This window comes from Toxorhynchites rutilus, chromosome 3 (assembly GCF_029784135.1).
Source record: "Toxorhynchites rutilus septentrionalis strain SRP chromosome 3, ASM2978413v1, whole genome shotgun sequence".
In the NCBI taxonomy this organism is placed as follows: Eukaryota; Metazoa; Arthropoda; class Insecta; order Diptera; family Culicidae; genus Toxorhynchites; species Toxorhynchites rutilus.
The window spans coordinates 332,386,087-332,392,248 of record NC_073746.1 but is presented as its reverse complement, the minus strand read 5'-3'; the positions used below and the strand labels follow the sequence as shown (position 1 = coordinate 332,392,248).

The following is a 6,162-nucleotide window of genomic DNA, read 5'->3' as shown; positions in this document are numbered from 1 at the left end:
GTGAATATGTGAAAACAATACGACCAACGAAGGAAAATATTAAAGAATTATCAGCATCGAGTTACTATGCGGAAGAACTTGTTAATATCAAAAGAGCCCCAATTCGCATGTGTTATCAACTTGCTCATGTTACGCTCACGTATAATCAGAATTTTACTTTATATGCAAATGCACCTTCTATATATATATTTATGTTTGCAATTGTTCATCGGAACATTTTGTTCATACAACTAACTTCAGTATTGAATTGTTATGTTTTTTTTTCAAATATATTCAAAGACTCGTGTCAATGAAGCGCCACACAGTCTGATAAGTGAATTGATCTATTTACATGTGCTTCGCTCTTCTCTCACAAACACTATTACCACATTTTCACACGTGGGTTTACCTATACTACTACAATGGCTAGCTTCCACCTTCACCTTAAGTTCAGCGATTCTTGTCTTAATTGAATGAATAATTTCAAAGAACATTTTTTTCAATTACTTGAAGACATATTTTTTGACCGTTGACAATAACTCATTTGGAGGAAAAAAGGTGTCGCATGAATCAAAGCTGACAAAAACCGGATAATTTTCATGTTACAATTTTTCTGGTATGTTTAATCCATTGATGATAATTAGAAAATCGAAGAACCCTCGATGTTCCAAAGCGGAAACTATCTCTTGAATGCTTCTAAAATCAGTTTGTTCTGGAAGTTCCCGAAAAAAAACTACAACCTAGGGGCGTTTCGAAAAAAAGATAACTGCATTGCACACCATTGCTTGTGGGGATGAAAATTCCTCTGGCGATGGACTGTTCAAAGATTATCCAACGCCAACAGAATGATTAATCAGGGACATATTCAAAACATAAAAGTAATATATCGAGAAAAATTAGAAATGTCAAACATGCTATATTCAGAAATACTGGACAAGGCACTGAAAAAAATAACATTCAACGATCTAGCAATTTGAAAATTGGCTGCACGTCAAACACAATCACAAAATCTTGGAAGCAATTGTATGTGGTCCAAAACAAATATGTATTTGGTTAATGAAGAAAGAATTTCTGTATCCATCTTATTTATGATTACTGATCCTGGTAATCGAATAGTGGACCTCGAAGAATGAAGAATATTTCACACACAACTTTCCGACAGTCAAATTATCGGTAAAGTGAATGATCCATCAGGAAAGGATGAAGATACCGATGTTGAGAAAGATGAAGATGAAGAAAAATAAGAATAGTTACAGCAATCAACTGGAAATACCAGCTCTTGCTATGAGAAAAGCACTGCAACTATAATTTCGTTATAACATGTTATACTGTGTTGTTTCACGTGTCCATGTGATAAATATTGTAATACATTTTTCGTGCAACATACAAAATTTATAGTGAAACATTCACTATAAATTTTGCATGTTGCACGAAAAATAATCATACATCATACATATTGGAGAGAAAAAAGAATTTTCGTTTTATTAAAATATCTGTTTCGAATACAGGTCGAACTCGATTATATATAGTCGACCATTCTTTTTCAACAATTATTTTCAAATCCTATACATAATCGAATCTCAAGAAAACAATTTTTTCATTAATGTATGAATGTCAAACATTAATAGAAAAATTGCTTTTTGTGATTCGATTATGTATTGGATTCGAAAATTAACGTTGAAAGTGAAATTGCGATTATATATAATCGTGTCCGACCTGTATATCATGTTTCCATTTTATCACGCGAAATTATTTTTTTGAGCGTGATATAATCGAGACGTCACTGTAGTACTTAGTTGAGATTTTTATGCCGGATAAAATGCCTTGAATGTATTCTTGAATGGCAAGTTCTAGAATACGCGTTACCACAGTGCAAGCCGGATGAAATTTCTTTGACGAAAAATCTCCCGCCAGAACGGGAATCGAACCCGGACCCCCGACATGATAATGTGGGACGCTAACCACTCGATCACGGGAGCACTTTAACTGGACTTATCTATAACAGGGTGTACGTTAACGGGGGTGCAAAGCAGATATGTATCAATAATAGATGTCATATTCAATTTGAAGTATTGCTTTTGCTGTTTTGCAATCCAGTTAGCGAATAAAATTCGATAATTGTATTGATTTTCCGGGCCAATTAACGAACACTTACTGCATGGGTGACACTTTCCTCGTTGCTTTGATGAAATCTTGAATGAAATTTGAGTGATGTATGAAATCTTGCATCTAATTACTTCATCATGTTTACATTCGAAAAAGATCTTGCTAATTTGTTTGATAGAATGAATTATTGTACACAATTTTATGTTGCATACAACATTGATGGAAACGAAGTTGGAAGAAAGAATGCATAATACATGATTTATCTTAGCATCCGCTCTCGAAACATACCTTTTTTATTTGTTAAATTGCTCACTAGTTTTATTATTTCCACTGTTGATGTCTCAGGCGAAACAATTGCTGGATAAATTTGCGGTCTAATGGTATACAGTAGAACCCCGATTATCGGCGGAATAGTCCGACTAGCTCACCGCGAATAACGAAAATCGCGGATAACGAAATAAAGCACTAAAAATGAATTTTAAATACAAAAAAAAAGATATTTCAGCATGAAAACTATGTTTTATCAATACAGTAATCGTCAAACGTCAAAATTTAATGAACTAGTTGGTCACATGCGAAAGCATGTGCGGATTTCTTTTGTTCGTTTATCTCTCTTATTCAAAAGCAGCTCGCGTTGTCGGTAGAGCTATGAGGGCTGGGCGGGTCTGCAACGAAAAGAGAGAATATCACGGTGACACAACGTTCACCCGTCAAATACAGGAACTGATTGCACCTAATCGCTCCTCGCACGCTCGGTGAGGACGCTGATTCAGGTCACAATCAGGTTCAGGCTTACCTCCACCGACCGCTCCCGTCGGTTCAGGTTACGTCTTGAGGGAAGCTGCTTCCACTTGTGGGGACTCGATGACTCCTTTGCGGTTATCCTCGCTGTCCATCCACGACCTCTTCGGTTGGCTCGTCTATCTCAGATGTCTCAGATGCTGCTCCTTTTTTCCCGAATCACACTCGCAAGAACTCGCGGTACTATAATAAGGAATGCAAATTCCGACAATCTTAGATTGAAGGTTGTCGATTAACGTGTTGACTCGCTCACGGCTCAATCCAGAAGAACTAGTCACTCGTCGCGTATCCACCATCAGGACTCTTCGCCCCATCATGGCTATCGTTTTGAGCTTTCGCCGAGGAGAGTCATTTCACAAATGACAGCTGACGAATAAAGGGACAAGGAAAAGGATCGGGAACAGTGGAATTCAGCTTACCATCACCGTCATGATTACATCCTCGTGATCCTCGTGGATTGTGTTCCTAGCAACAGGATACAACAGTATAAGCAAGTGACGTGCTAATAATCACGTCACCGATTCTACTCTCTCAGAATCGTTACAAACTATCCATCTACAAGGTCGTGCACACCAGTGGTCAGATAATATGAAAGCCATGACCAAAACAAAAGTGCAATAGCATATCACTCACTGACAAATTCCGAGAAGGCCTATAGCTTTACTATGGAACTTTCTGTCGCAAATAATCTGCACCACGGATCATCCGTTCGCCGATAATCGGAGTTCCACTGTATATTGGTATATAACGTAAGAACGATTCTTCGTAATATGCATTGAAAGACTATTAATAAACGTAGAGTGACTCTACGAAAAATGTAACTCTCTATATAGAAATCAACGTATTCCTACATCAAAAATATGAGAAAACTATGGATGGGTTATGCCTATGATATAACCGCAAGGTTGACGTAGGACTGCCGTTGGCTTAGTTGTGTTCAACTAGCAATAGTCCCACCTCGGATGTTCCTCATTGGGTACAATATCGCCGCTGCGCAGAGCTATCTTTTGTGTGTATTGATTAAACTAGTGAATGAATGAAACTATCTACGATTCAATTGCAAACAAATCCCAATTTAGGTCAGTTCATGCATTATGAAGGTAGTTATCGCTGCAAATAGTTATGAACATTTTGCCTAATCATCGACCGGTATGCGTAGAAGTTCAGTGAGCTGGCGACATGAAGAGATATCGGTTTGCAAAAATGCAAGTGAGTACAAAAGTACCCGTAGTTTACAACAATTTTGCTATGCCAATTTCCCCAGGCTCCAATTTGAAAAAACAAAACCCACTACTTGCATCTATTTTGCTATGCCAATTTCCCCAGGCTCCATGTTTTTGAAATCTGTGTTAGGGAAACATCCTAATTTGCAAAATCGCTCGTTTATATACCGATTGGTGATTTCAATAGCCTGCTTTGAATGAAATTTTAAGGCTGTTGAAACAAGTTTTTGGATGAAAAAGTAACAAGTATATAACGCGTAGATATTTTAGCTTTCGAATGAAGTGTTTATCATACCATTTCTTTCAGTTGATTAGGCGCTATTAACGTTCAAAATCTCGGTTTCCGGCGTAACGGTTTCGTTTTCGAAACTTTGAACTTACACCCCAGTATAGAAATGAAAGACGTAGTCCTACGTCAAAACCATAAAAGTGATTTGCAAATTATTACTAATCCGATGAATTATGATTGTTGGATTCAGGGGATTTTTTTCGTTCTGTCTTGTAAATGAACTTTCTCTTGCTTTGTGGAAATTGTTCCCCGAACTTTTGATTGACCGTCAAATTCTGTCCGTTGGCTGGCTTCATTATGTCTCATGATGGCTCAGAGCAATCGACATAGGGCATCAGCATACCGGACAAACGATGGTAAATCCCCCTTCACGGATTTTTTACCTTCTCTTATATCACCCTTCTTTTTTAAGAAGTAAATATTCGCATATACCTATACACATAGTTAGGTCAAACAGAAGGAAATCGGCTCAATGATCGTAGACATTGTCATCGTTCATACGATTATTAACTGAAGTGCATTCGGTCCAGTCTGATCAGATTTGCAATACATCCTAATCTGTTTGCATTTTCGCGAAAATTCCACTACATACCCCATAATGATGTTGACCACGGAAGAAATCCAATCACTGATTCTTTTTTTTTTATAAAACATTCATAGCGTTAGTAAATTTATGTTTCGTTTTGGTTTTTGTTTCTGCCTATTTTATCACTCATTTTTTTCTTTATGATGTAATGTGTACAACTTAAATGAGATGAAAAATATCTTTCATTAATAGATTTAAAGGAAAAATACGCATTCATTTTTAGAAGTTCTGTTATTGGAATCACCGGATACTTATCACTCGAATGATTCGCAGACATTTTTTTATCACCATCCACGCGATCGCTAATCATGCAGAGGAAGTGCGTCATATTTATTGATAATATTATTTCTTCGAGAGCAGTTGCATCAAGGATTGATGTATAATCAATTTAAGCCTCGCTTCAAACAACATAAATGAAACTGAGTTCAGCGTAGTAAAATTGTCGATTGGTTCATGCTTTCCGTCTTGAACTGAGAAAGAGAGATGATTATAATCATCATTCCATGTAGGTCCTAATATTAAACAACGAAACGGATTGTATAATATATGAGACTTGGCCCAGGTTTGAATGATTAATAAAACCAACTCAGGTGGTAGTTCCGGTTTCGAAACTTTTCTTCTTTGCTTTCGGTTTAATGGTGTTTCTTGCAGTAGTCGCGGATTGAACAACGGTCAGTTGCCGCTGTCGTGCTCGTCTTCGTCTGAATGGAAATTTCACTTTCTTCAATCAACAACGTGTCGATGAATATTTTCGTTTTTGAAATGCGAGAAGTTGTCGTTTATTTTTTTTTTCTTCATTCCATTGTGTTTTTGCGGACGGAATTTGTATGTGGCTCGAATACGAAATTCGTCGTAACCCTTAAATTGATGTTGATTTTGTGGAATTATCAAATTTTGTTATGGCAAGTGAAATTCCTGCTATGCGTAGGAGCTAAATATTTTTCATTAACGGTAATCTTACAACGAGTTGATGAGGAATATGCCTTTCGCATGCCTAATATAATGACGTAAATGAGTATTCCTTAATTCGTGTGACAACAGATTACTTGTTCTAAAGTGTTCCATCACAAAACCGCAGACTGTTTGATGAATGTGTATAGCAATCCCCTTTTCATTGTATTAAGTATAATTTATTTTCTTTTTGTGGTCACCGAAAACAAAATGCAGTAATTGTTTCA

At 36.8% G+C, this 6,162-nt stretch overlaps 1 pseudogene; it reads right to left on the bottom strand.

The window, feature by feature from the left end:
• Positions 1 to 3,708: 3,708 nt before the first annotated feature.
• LOC129780942 (U4 spliceosomal RNA) lies at positions 3,709 to 3,888 on the bottom strand (annotated as a pseudogene).
• Between the last annotated feature and the right edge of the window lie 2,274 nt (positions 3,889 to 6,162).